Source organism: Harpegnathos saltator, unplaced genomic scaffold (genome assembly GCF_003227715.2).
Source record: "Harpegnathos saltator strain DR-91 unplaced genomic scaffold, Hsal_v8.6 scaffold534, whole genome shotgun sequence".
Lineage (NCBI taxonomy): Eukaryota > Metazoa > Arthropoda > Insecta > Hymenoptera > Formicidae > Harpegnathos > Harpegnathos saltator.
The window spans coordinates 1036490-1050344 of NW_020230354.1; the positions used below are offsets into that span (position 1 = coordinate 1036490).

Sequence of the window (13855 nt, forward strand, 5' to 3'; positions counted from 1 at the left end):
GGTAATGAACTCGCGCTTAGAGCGTTTTCAATATGCAGACTACATGCGTGTATAGATTGTATGTTAAATGCGCGGAGCTTGTCCTAGGCACGGCGCACTTTCTCTCGCGCTCGGCTACTAAAGGCCAATCTGAGAAGGATGCTGGTCGTTTCATGGTCGTGACATCGGTATTAGCATGCAGACACCACCAGCTGCGCGCGATTTTTGTCCGCGATTTGACGCGGCAGTGGGTTCCGCCACGACGAAAGTGTCGTCGCGGTGAGCCCCCGCGCGATTTGCGATATCATTGGCGCGAGACCGATCTCGAACATCAATCCGCTGGCGGTCGACAATTCGACACGATGAATCCTTTACGAATCCAGCGGAAATGAACGGTCCCCGGTGTCCCCGGGGCGTGGAAAGGCGGGGGTGCGGGTGGGAAAGACTCTGTTCGATTTCGAGCGAGACTCTCGACGAGAATTCTGGTCCCCGGCTATTTAAGAACCGCGACGATGCCGACGCCGCGCGAGTACTCAAAGTTCATCCATTTCCACGTGTTTGCAGACGCGGCGCCGCGCATTTACCCCGACCAGGGGAGAGGCGGCGTCGGCGACGACGACACACGTCGGCCGCGCCGCGTCGCGCCGCGCCACGCTGCGCGCTGCTCCGCTCTATTCTCCCGTAATTGCATCTCGCGCGACTCGCGCCACCATTAATTTTCGTACCAGGGTTTCCCCCTGTCCCTCCGCCAACGGGGCAGCGGCGACGAGAAAGAGGAGAAGCCGGCGCGAATTCTCATATTCCGCGTGACGCGCGTTTCTCCCACACGAGAACGACGCGCGTTTCCGCGTCGCTCGTTCTCTTTCGCTCCTCTCTCTCTCTCTCTTCCTCTTTCTTTCTCGCGCGCTCGCAGCCATCGCTCTTAATAATTACTCCCGGGATTATATTTTTCCGCTCACGAAACTCGACACGAGCGTGAGCGCGCGCGCGCCTCCTTCGTTTCTGCGTCGCGGAAAAGTGCATCTCGTCGGGGCACGGTGAAAGCACGGGTCCTCCTCCTCCTCCTTCTCCTCTCCCTCCCTCAGCCCCCTTCTCCCTGGTGCCCCCTAGATCGCAAACAGCCAGGGGAACGCTCCCGGGGGGCCCTCTCACTTTCGCTCTCCGGAGAAAGTCCGGCCGCCCCGTCGTCGTCCCTCTTCACCTCCTCCTGCTCTTCCTCGTCCCCTCCTCCCTACCCTGTGCAAAAGCGCTCGCATTGCACTCGCCTCGGCGACCAGAACACGCCGCACGCTGTTGCGGCGAAGCCCCCCTGTTCTCTTCGTCTCCCCCCCTTCCCCCGTCCCGGGCCCCTCTTTTCCGCCCTCCCGACTACTTGCCGCCCTCCGCCGGCTAACCCCGCGCGCCCGCCCCGCGACGCTTGTGCGTCGCTTCTTCTACGGTGTGCTCTCGCGATCAGAGGGGTTAATGCACTCCTAGAGCAAGCCATAACCTTAGCCGGGGCCCTGGAGAAGCGCGGGAATCTCGTTGCCGGCGATGAACAAACGGACGGACGGGCTTGTAATAACGCGTTTACAGTCGCGCGCGATATCATCGATTTTTGCCGGCGGGTCGTACATTCTCACCACGACTTTGGATCGTTCCATTAATTAGCCGGCAAATGTCTCGAACAACGCGAGCAGTGGAAGCATGCGGGCTGGTCGCGAGAGTCATTCGCAAAAGCCAGATTGTACGAGCAAGTAGCTCCTTCATTCCCTCGCTTTCGCGCGCAGTTCGTCGTCCAAGAGGGATCATAATCTCGTCCCTCCTCGCGTCTGCTCGTCATTTGTCACCCGCCCAGACGCCCGCCCGCGCCGGACCGTGAGGGACCTTTTGACCTGTCCCTCCCCCGCCACGGTAGAAATTTTTTCGCGATTCCCCAGGTCCCGAGACGCGTTTGTATTCGGCGGTCTCGCCGGCGCCCAAGAATCTCTACGTCGTTCCCGGATTTTACAACTCGGGAGGGAGAGAGCGAGCCCTCGCTCCCTGGTGCGATCCCGGTGATCGTCGTCGCAGCCCTTCGCGTGCGCGCGGCCGATTTCACGGTGCGGAGAGCGCGCTGCTCTCGCGGTATGTGCGACGCGAAGAGGATGATCGCGTATCGGGGAAAGTATCTCGCGCGGAAAAACAAGGCACGCGTGCGCGACTATCACGACGCCGGCTTCTTCCTGGGCTTGAAATCGTACCGGAGACACCTTGTAAAGTACGGCATCGTTAAGAAGCAGAGAGAGAGAGAGAGAGAGAGAGAGAGAGAGAGAGAGAGAGAGAGAGAGAGAGAGAGAGAGAGAGAGAGAGAGAGAGCGAGAGAGAGAGAGAGAGAGAGAGAGCGAGCGAGAAAGCGAGAGAGGCAGACGGGGAGAAAGGGAGAAAGAGATGCGAGCGATTAAGATTCGTGGACGGGAACCTTGGCGCGCATTGTCCGTACGCGATAATTGGCCGTGCGCGGTTTTGTATGCGTGCTCCATCGGCACAGACACAGAATAGCTTATCTTAGCCGTCTCTGTCTCTCCAGCGCACCGACTCGCCTTGTCTCTCTTCCTCCCTTTGTCGCGCTCTCCGTCTCACTCGCTCGCGCTCGTGCACCAGACTAGCGATAGATACTGTAGAGGTAGAACGTCGGTCCAGGGCCGACGAGCGAGCGCCTTGGAGGCGTAATGACGATCGTAGAAACTCTCGAGGTCGGCCCACGAGACCCGCGGAGTTTCGCGAACGCGCGATACAATGCTCGCGAGAGAAGACAGGTACGTGTATATCACGCAGTGTCACGACGAAACCGAGCCCGATCGCGCCCAGCCGATCGCGCGGACGGGCAAGGTTGAAAAACGCATCGGGATCTCAGCCGCTCGACGTCGCGAACGCTTGACACTCCGATTTCTTATTTTTACCTTTCATTTGTTTGCATGAAAAGAACCTTACTTTCAGCGAAGCGAAAAGAATCATGAGGCAACTTTTATTTTTGGCAACCTCATTTTGTTCAAAAGGAGCCTTTTATTATTTTATATTAAAAGAAGAGAGTTGGGAAGGAGAGAGAGAGAGAGAGAGAGAGAGAGAGAGAGAGAGAGAGAGAGAGAGAGAGAAAGAGTTTGTATTTTTACTTCCTTTTGAATAGAAAGGACCTGAGATTTTATATCGGAAAAAGAATCGAAAACACGTCACAGGAGGAATCGAATTCACCTCGCCCACCGGACGTTCACGCGTCTGCGGAAAAGCGTGTCGCGTTAACTGTAGGGAGGTCACCGCGGCGAGATTAATCGGGTCGATAGGCAACGACGCGGAAAATTTTCAATCGCAGCGTCCTCGAATTTACGCGATAATGGGCATTATCACGTGCGCCGTGGACCGACCGAGCCTGCCGCGTCGCGTCGCGTCGGCTGACTCGTATCCTTCGACGACTTTTGCGGAGAAATTCCCCGCGAATGATGCGCGCTTGTCGCGAACACACGTAACGCGACGTTACGCGAGATAAAATCGCATTACCGAGTTCGCGCGCGATAACGAGTGCGTCGCGTGCGCGATGCGCGTTTTAACGTTGCAATTATGACCAGCCGAGAGTGAGCCGCGTTTTCGTTCCGAAGCAAGTCAAAGCACGGAGGTGTGTCATTTGTCGGAGGGAAAAAGAACAGAGGCTCTCCGGCCGGAGAGACGAACGTGCAATTATGCCGTAATAAACACCATGCAAGGGACGCAAAACTCGTGAATCACGGGTGTCCTAAAAGCCCCCCCTCCTTTTTTCCTACAGAAATATTCACGTTCAATCTCCAGGAGAGAGACATGCGGGCGAAATTTAGCCCGAGAAAAACTTAAGCGCTTCCGATCGAAATTGAGAGAAACTCTCTTTTTCTCTTCTTGGGAAACAGCCGTGTTTACCTAATCGCGCTGGGAGGGCCGTCGATTTGCGAGAGGCATGACGACTCTCCGCGCGTTTCCGCCCAGCGCTGAAGCACGTCGCTCGTCATGTACGACGGCACGAGGGCGGGATTAAGGGTTGCGCGCGGCTCGCGAATTAGGGCTTACCGGCCAACGGTACTCCCTCTCATCAGTCTCAATTCTCCAGCGTGCAATCGCGCGCGATGCCGGACTCGCGGCACTCGGACTTGTGTCCCGCGCGCTGAGCCAAGTGTTGAAAATAACCGCTCGTACGTCCCTGACGAGGTGGGAATGTTGAGTTCACCGCGAATAGTATGTTAGCTGTCGCGACTCGCACTTCCTAGTCGAGCCTCGTACGCACTCTCTCTCTCTCTCTCTCTCTCTCTCTCTCTCTCTCTCTCGCGTGCGCGCACGCACGTGTGTTTAGCAGCCACGCATCTCCGAGCGCGGACGCACGCACGCAAGCACGCACGTGCGTATGTGTGTACAAGCGCCTTCGCTGTGCGCGTGCAAGACTAACAATAATAATAAGGTTGAGTCATGCGCGGCGCGGCGGCAGGGACCTTCGCGAATGAAGAAGGGCCTTGGTTCGTGCCCGGGGCAAGGCGAGGATCTCCGTCTCGATTACTCGAGAGCGCACGCGGCCTCCTCCTCCTTCCTCCTCACAAATTCAACGTCCTTTTTCGGAATCGCGATAATCGTCGTCGTCGGAAATCTCGCGGACAACCACCGATCTATCCGTGTTCGCGAGAGTGCCGAGGGTGTGGGAAGAGATCGAAAGTTGATCACTTCCCGTTGTGTATTGTATATTAACACGTTCATTGTGCCAAACTGAAAATTTGAATTTCGTGTGGTGGCCAAAGTTATTTTTTCTTTTATTTATTTTTAGTCGTTTTTTTGCACGATTGAACCGGCATTGAACTGAGTCTTTTCGAGGGTCCTAGTTTGTCGCTCATAATAGAAAACAATCGCGTGAACGGCCGTTTGGTGAGGAGCCGCAACACGCGATATCGCGTGAACGGCAATGAACGTGTTAAAAATAAATTAGACATTCTCGAAATATTGGACATGTGCTGAGCTGACGAAGAAACAGTTGAATGTTGAAAAGTGTTGAACATTCATACAGTTAAAAAGGTTGAGTATATACGGAATTGGAAATTTAGAAAACGAAAAATTGAGAGCAACTCTCTCTCTCTCTCTCTCTAAGAGTTGGAAAAATTCGGCTAATCTGGCTGTTCCTCCCGTTGAATAATATGAAATAACGCCGGTGTGAAAAATTAAAAAAAGTGCGCGCCGATGCATTCCGATGGAATCTCGATTCTAATCTTGCCTCGATCTTTCAACGACGCTACATACACGGACACTCTTGACTGCCATGACGAAGGCCCAAACGCTGCCCGATTTTTCGTAAGATAAATCGTGAAAAAAGGGGCACACGCGCGTAAAGAAATCAGCAATCACGCCCGGCTGGAAGCCGAGGGTCGCCATCTGTTAAAATCCGTGGCCTGGAATCCGCCTGGTTTTTGTCTCTCGCGGGAACATTACCCACTACGAGTGGCCATCGTCGCGTTGCTCGTGTGAATAATTTGTGACAAATGCATCCCGAGTGCACTCGTCCCGTGTTTGCGGTGCGCAAACATTCCCCGCAGGATGCATCAAAAGTCACGCGCGTTTTCTCTCGCTTCCCGACGACGGAATTTCCGACTTCGATAAATTTCCAGCCGGAGGGGGAGCGTCAAGGATCTCGCGAGTATTTTTAACGCTATTGGGAATAAATCCTATTGTTACGTCGCGAGACATTGTCTTCTTCCGCGACAGTTGACGTTAACAACCACGGATTGTCCGAATCGTCCGAATCAACAAATATCGCAGCGGCTCGTGACTATTGACCGTCGAGACTAGACGGCGCGGCAAACTCGTGGATTTAACGACCGAGAGGAATTCCTCTCGGCGCATTATATTATTTTGAATGCCTGCGCGAGCGAGCACAATCGGATCGCGCGCGCTTAATCACTATGACAAAGCAGGCGACTTCCTTGAAGGCGACGGTCGCCTTTTCAATGCGTTCGATGGGCCTCAATAACGGCCGATGCCGTAAGGACGCGTTTTACAATCCGCGTCTCCTTCGGCGGCTGACAACTCGCACGGAGGCGAACGCGCGGCTTCAAATCCGCGGCTGTCACGTTCCCATGCGGCGGCTGGTCAACAGTCCGAGAATGAACGCGGTGGACTAACGTCCACCGTGGCGCCGCCGCGCCACCGTTCGTACCCCATTCATCGAAGACGCTTATTACGTGAGATAATAGCGCGAACCGCGCGCTAAATATAAGACGCTTATTGATTTCCCTCGGGCTGGAGAAAGGCAAGGCGCGCGGCGGCGACGGCGGCGGCGGCTTTACTCGCGAACGGAATGTTTTTCGGTGTCGCCGACGACGTAGAGGCCGGAGTCGCTCGGGAACAGACGGAGTCATCGAAGGCGAGCCGTTGACGTCAGCGGTCAACGTGATCGCGAAAACGCGCGGCGCGAGAAAAATTAGGCGAAGCTATGCGCGCCTTGGAAAATCCCCGCGCGCGCCCGCGACACGTGAGCCTAGAGACATTCGCTTCCTGATCTCCCCGATGCGGAAGCTTCGTCGAGAGCGAGTCAAGCGATTTTCCCCTGTCCGCGGATTTGCGGACGACGAGACGGAGAATCTCGTCTACTCGCCCAAATGCATTTCCTCCTACGTTACGGCGCGTTATGGCCCGTTATAATCGAATCTTTACCATCTTTACGTTCGACGCGTGCGCCCACACACACGAGAAAAGACGAGAAACGCGGGAATCGTAATTGTTCAAGGACCCAATTAAATGCTGTTAAGTTAACCGACGCTTCGGCGCACGGCGAGCGGAACGAGGAGGCTCCTCGCTGAGGGGCGTGCGGTGCGGGGGGGGGTATATTGACAGATACTTCCCTACCTACCGCGGAATTAGATTTCCAAGCGGTGCGCGGCCGGTTGATTAGATTTTATTACGCACGCTTACGTCCGGTTTGTCATGCAGGACAGCCGCCGCCGACGACGACGTGGCAGCTAGGAATGCACGCGCGTGCAGCGAGAAAGCGAGCGGACAGCCGGCGGCGGAACCAATTATCGCGAGCCGCGGGGGTCCATAAGCGCGAGCATCGATTAATATCGCCGCGCGCGTCCGCGCGAGAGGCCGAAATCTCGCGGTTGATCGATCCCGGGATCTCGCCGAGCGCCACGCATCGAGCGCCAAGTCGAGGCGATTAGACGAGACGCTGATTCATCGAGCCGCAGGAGCTAATTAATATCGGCCTTCCGGCCCTCCCAGCTCTCCAGGCCGAACCGATTAATCGCTTTTATCGCACGTCACATTTGTCTCGTGGGTCACATCAGTGACTTATCCGGGGATCGACTCGACTCGGAGCGCGGACGCGGACGGCCGCGTGATGCCAAGGACTCTTCGCACGCGCCAGCGAAAATCCATCGATTTTTGCCGGCGAGCGCAAAAGTCTCTCGATCACGCTGTGATCGATCCACTTGCAAATTTGTAGACGCACAATGACGCGCAGGGGATAAGAGAAAACAATAACGACTACTCGATGGGGTGGATAAATCGTTCTCAGTGGAATCACGACGCGGTCGATATCTTTCCATCGTGAGATCCAAACTTGTGCACTCACCCGATATATACACAGTTGAAGTTAAATTCTCGCCGGTCGAATAAGTCGAGAGGTGGTACGTACGAGCTGCGTGTACTTTGATACACCGCTAATTTACAACGACTTCCTACTCCGAGCAATAAACACGAATGTCGGGCGCGTATTCTTTTTTTCTCATGTCTCTTTTGCATATCATGCCCTAATCCGCCGGCGTTGCAACCGGTTTCGGATCAAGGATCAACGGTCCTCGCGATTCTCTCGCGAGCGTGGATATTTCGAGGCGAGCCTGAGACCGATTAACGACCCTAACCCAATTAGCCGACGGCGGTGCACAAGAGAAGCAAAGTAAAAATGAGAGAGAGAGAGAGAGAGAGAGAAGAAAAGGTAGAATAATAAGTCGTATAAATATATATTCGCATTTACGCAAGTATACGAGACAATCGGTTGCGTTTCAAAGTGCGTTCGCGACTCTTCGGCGCTTCCTCTGTAAAATAGCTCGAAATAAGCGACTCGGATCTTTTTATACGTAAACGTTCCGCGGATGCGCGCTGAGGAATTTCTAACGATAAGGAACGAGAAAGAGAGAGAGAGAGAGAGAGAGAGAGAGAGAGAGAGAGAAAGAGAGAGACAGAGCAGAGGAGGAAAAAATCAGATACTATTTATCGAATAACTAAAGTCGGGGAGGGAAAGTTGGCGAGGTTTTCACTCGAATCGCGGAGTCACGTCTTAAGCGGTCGTTTTATCGCGATCATAGCCGAAGACGAGGAGAAAGAGAGAGAGAGAGAGAGAGAGAGGAGCTCTCTCTTCAACGAGGAGATAAAAAAAAGTTAGCGCAAAGGAAACGTGCGACGGCGTCCTTCCTGGCTCACACAGCCTTCCGCTTTCGTGTGCAATGTGCCGTCGTCGCGTTCTGAAGTGCCGTGCTGAAGATCGGGACGACGAATACAGAGGTTGTTAAGTAACGGCGGGTGCATTTGTCTATCGAGTCCGGATAGCAATTAACCTTTAACTAGTTAGATTGTTCGCATGGAACCTGGCAGACGCCACACTTGCCCGATGCACTTCATTCGTTTTTGCCTTCGTTCCTCCATTCGTATCTCATTCAAGTATCGCTGGACGCGACACTCTCATTCCGAGGCTTCTCGTTCGACAATCATGAATCATAATTATCATAATTATAAAGAATTTAACTTTAAGAGTGTCAAATTTTAATACCACGGAAACGAGATATTGTAAGAGTCATACAGAGTTTATGTGACATTTTTGATATAAATTAATGTCTAATATATAATTATCTTCCTTCGCGATGTAAGAGACATGTTTTCTGGGACGATAGTCGTGGAACGGACTGCAATTCTTTTCGATTTGATTTCCCCTCGTGCGCGTTTTCGCGAGCGGAGGAAGTTAAGCCGAAGGTGGCATAGATGTGTAACATTGGTGCAGCGGCCTTCCAAGTTCGCGCAGCCTTCCGCCTTTATTATGATGCGAGTTGTCGTGTTGCTGATGACGTTATATATTCGTTGTATTCCGCACGACTCCCGTGCGACACGACGGTGTGAACATCGTCCTGACGTCACGGTTCGCGACAACGACGGATCGCCCGGCAAAATTTCCGCGTGTGCACGTATTTTTTTGCGAGCGCCAAAGCGCGACGACGCTTCGCTAAATTCGTGTCAATGTTATCCGCGCGCTAATGATCCGCCGTTACCTTCGTTTCTCCCGATGCCGACTATCATGTATATGTATATATATTGTGTATATGGATATGTGTATGTATATATATATATACATATATATATATATCTCTCTCTCGACCAGCATACAAGTTGCTTAGCGATCATTCGTCATGGACTAAATGGCTATGATAAAGAAAAAAAAAGAAAACAGCACAACTCCAAGTCGCACAGCTGTCGGTTACGAATTCGGTGCTTCAAAAATCGAATCTCGCAAGCAAGGGATATCTTTAGACTGAGAAATGTTACTCGAAACGCAACGAGGCTCTAATCCGCGCGGAAGACAGCACGCTCGTTCGAAAAATGAAAGGCCGCATTTGTCAGCGGGGAAAACGCGATGCGCCTCGTTAATTATCCGCCAACTTGCGCGAGAGTGCATTCTTGCCGTTTGCAGTGTTGTTTGAAAATCTTTAAACGCGTATTCGGCGTATTTTGACGCGAGCGAGCCAACGAGCGAGCAGGCGCGCGCGAGAGAGAGAGAGAGAAAGAGAGAGAGAGAGAAAGAGAGAACGAACGGTTTCGATCGACGGGTTTATATACTCGCGTATTTCGCCGTTTCTCGAAGGTAAACCGTCGCAAGGTGAGCCGAAGGCAACCGCGGCTGCAATTGTTTAATCGGCCGCAACAATAACACTCGAATCAGCAATATTTTCCGCATTATTTTCTACATACAACGCGCGCGAAATTCGGCAAACTCGCGCGCTCGAGGCGCGATGGAAAATATGCCCGCGGTGCGTGCGGCGTCGACACGATCGCGCAATTCCCGCTTCGAAGTCCGTCGAATTTCGACGGCTCGTCCATTCATGTTAATTCGCCTAATTCGGCTAATTTATGCGAAAGAGAAAGAATATACACATATATATATATATATATCCTAGAAGCAGATACGCGAGGCGTAGCGCCGCAAATTTGGCGCGTCTCCGCTCGAAAATCGATCATTTGTCTTGCCGCCTTACGTTGTTGTTGTTGCGTATCGACTGTTACGCGCGATGCAACGCGCGATGCACATTATTGCAGGTGATTCATGGTCCGAGTCGGCCATAAATCACACTCGCGTTTCGAGCGACTCAATGGCTACCTGCGCGCACGCGCGCTGCGAAGAGTACACATCCTCGACTTTTCCGTCTCGTTCCTCTCTTACAATGAATTTCTCCAGCAATTATTCAATGTTCAATTCACGAGCGAGATGAGGAAGGATTTTCGAAGTGGAATCGCGGTGGCTCTCGCGATGGAACTTGCGGGACTTGTTGGGATCCAGTTGTCTCTTGTGTAACGTCTACCGCGAAATAATTGGGCCTCGTGCGGCTAAATAATTGCGCAAATTTCTACCGAGGCATTATTTACGACGAGAAAAGAAAATATTCACGCATGACCTCATTTCCTGAAACAGTTCCGCTCGGCGAAGCAATATGTTGTTCTTTCCACAGTTTACAGAATATGTCGATATTCGATTCGCCGACGAAGACGTTTCCGTTTCACATGAAATTATCGCGTGAAGAATAAAACGTGCAAAATATTCCTTTCATCCATTGTGCGTATGCGCACACGTTTCCATACGCTTTACATGAAAATGCCGCGCGGAAAATCCCGCCAGTGCCGAGAGAGAAAGAGAAAAAAAGAGAAAGAGAAAGAGAGGGGAGAGAGGATCTTTCCACCGGCGGCACATGCCGAATTATCATCGTATCGCATATTCCACGTATACGAATTCTCGAGTGTGCGACGACCCGGGGACTTTTCTCTCGCTGCGAGCTCGCAGCCGATGCTCGCGTGGGGCAAAAGCGGTCCGGCAAAAACAACCAAACAGCCTCGCAAAAACGGGACCCACGGTCGTCCCGCTAAGCCGCCGCGCGATTTCCGGCCGCAACTACTCGCGTTGTAAAACGCGCGTCCGGGCGCGCGCGCGCGCGCTACGAGCGAGCGAAATTGATCGCTCCCACCCCCTGGCCGATACAAAAGCGCCGAAACGAGATCGGGTCGATACAAAAACTTTCTCCGTCGGTCTCTGCGCACCGGTCCTTGACCATGACCGCATTTCCCATGGTCCCCGGGGCGACCCGCGCGCGTTCAGGGCGACCACGCCGAGCCGAGCCGAGCCGAGCCGCTCGTTGCGTCACGCACACGCGTGTGCAGAGCGTCGTGTGTGCCTTGCACACGCGTGTGTGCTCGTGCGTAGTTGATGCCCCCCCCCCTCCTCCCTCCTCGCGACGCGCAGAGAAGGCCGTAGTTTCACGTCCGGCGAATATTCGGCGGCCAGGGAACGGGGTCGGGGAGGCCAGGGAGGGGGAGAGAGAGAGAGGGAGGGAGGGAGAGAGAGAGGGAGAGAGAGAGAGAGAGAGAGAGAGAGAGGAAGAGCGAGCGAGAGAGTGAGAGCGAGAGGGCCACCACCTCGAACCCATGATACCCGAGAGTCAAGGCCCTGGCCCAATTCGGGTTCGTAGACCCGCGGAGGATAGGTCGCACGCACGCACGCACACGCGCGCGCGCGCGCACCGCCCTCGCCCGGTCTCTTTTCTCGCTTCCGTAAGGTCATTTACTTTTACCAGCAGCCTCCCTCAAGGACCGCTCTCTCGCTCCTCTTTGGCCGCGTCCTTACATCTTCGGGGGATCGAGCAGGTGCGTCGCCGGAGTGACCTATATTATGCGCGGCGCTTTTCGAAGCTACGCATCGCGGCCGGCCGGTGTCTCGAGGAGAAATTCACGCATTCCGCCGTTCCCACTTATTCGCGAATTCGGCGTGACGTACACGCGCGCCGGGGGAGGGAGAGGATCCCCCGGCTGGCCGGCTGCTGATACTCCGGGGCGATTTGCATTTGATGACGAGCCGACGGTCACGCGTTTCCGCGCCGCTGCGTGAGCTGTTTTCGCACGAAAGTCGCCGCTGAGGAGGAGCCGCGATCGCGTGAACTCGCGTGAACCCTGAGCCCTGTGCGCGTACGTGAGAATGATAATCCGGCGCGACGGCTGCGCAAGCGCCGCGCCAGCGAGAAACAACCGCGAAGAACTGTTGCTCCACGCGGCGCAAATTATTTTCGGGCACGTAGCTGCCGCGACACGTGGAGCAAGCGTAAAGCGTAAAGCGTAAAGGCGTCTCGCTTCGAGAGACGCAATTCGACGACGACTAGACGCGCGCGCGGCCAGAAGAACGACCGAACGGCGACGGGACCGATCGATCGATTGACGGCAACGACACGACAGCAACTTTAGCGAATCTTGTCGATACTCTCTGCGAAGGAGGAGGAGAAGCCTCTGTTCGGCATCCACGCTTATCGTTGATACTATTTATTTGCCTCGTTGCGCGTGCAACGTATGAGGAGAATTTCACGTAAGATTGAGGTGTCGGGGAGAATTTGATTTGAAAAAAGATGTCGTTTCAGAGAAAATGTGATTCCAACGAAACGCTGCTCCTTCCTCCCTCCGCACACATCGCCGGCCTGGTATTTGCGGCGTTAAAAATATCGATTCCACGGTCTTGCGCGTGGGACAATAATAGAGATGTTTATTTTATCTCGCTCTATTCTCGTATCGTATCCCGAAAATTAGAAAGCCAGACGGAAGGAGCAATCTCCCCGGCTATCTCTCTCGGCGTGCCCGCCTCCCACCGAGTGTATTATTGCAAACGATAATTCATGGAGAAGTAAACATCCCGGGACGAAATAAACTACACGGGGAAAAGGATGAGAGAACGAAGGAGAGAAGGGAGAGAGAGAGAGAGAGAGAGAGAGAGAGAGAACAGAGAAAAAGAGAGGAAAAAAGGATCGGAGAGGCGCGATTAGTTAGGAACGACACTTTGATTCGACTTCGCGGCGGACACGCGAAACACACGCGGCGACCCACGTGGTGCCGTTCAGGGACGGTGCGGCGGCTCGTTTCGACGTACACACGAGGAAATACATACACCTGGCGGCCGACGAATACGATGTTATTGACTATCAACGCACCGCCCGTACGGCAACCGTGCGAACGCGGAATAGGATTTGCGCGCGCGTGCGAGTGCGCGGCGATGGTTAAACATTCACGCGGCGTTCGGGCCTTTCAGGGTCGTCCGTGCGTACGCGATGCGTGCAATTCGCTGCCAAGATACATAAAGACGAAAATACGACGCGGCGCGGCGAGTCGCGTCTCGATCTGCGATAGCGCGAATTTTCCGGAAGAGTAGGGCGTTCGGGAAATAAGCGCGCCAATCGCGCGCCTCTCTCTGCGCGATCCCTGCGAAGTCGTCCGCAAAGTTTTGTCCGAAACCTGAAGGACACTTTTGCCTCGAGGACTACCTGTGGAACTACGGGTGTGTTTCCTTACGCGAAAGCTTCAAGCAACATTTCCGAAACGAGGAGTCCTCGACGGCGAGCAGCGTCTGCGAATCTTTCGGGATTTTGTCTCTTGTCTCTTGAATTGTTATCTCCATCTTAATATTCGAGCGCTCTCCTCGAGGTGAGATATTCTCTTGCGCAGTTTCGCGGGCTTTTATCCGTCGGTCGGGGGATTGGGGAACGATTTTCGATTTACGAGGACGACGACCGTGATGGCGGGGTCCACGTGGTCTCAAGGTCCCTCGCGCGTATACGGGGCCCTTATGGCG

General features: G+C 53.9%; 1 protein-coding gene across 2 annotated transcripts in view; it reads right to left on the minus strand.

Annotated features, from left to right (window-relative positions):
- Eip74EF (Ecdysone-induced protein E74) overlaps positions 1-13855 on the minus strand; it is a 205822-nt gene that overhangs the window by 172672 nt on the left and 19295 nt on the right. The gene's annotated exons all lie outside the window — the stretch shown is intronic.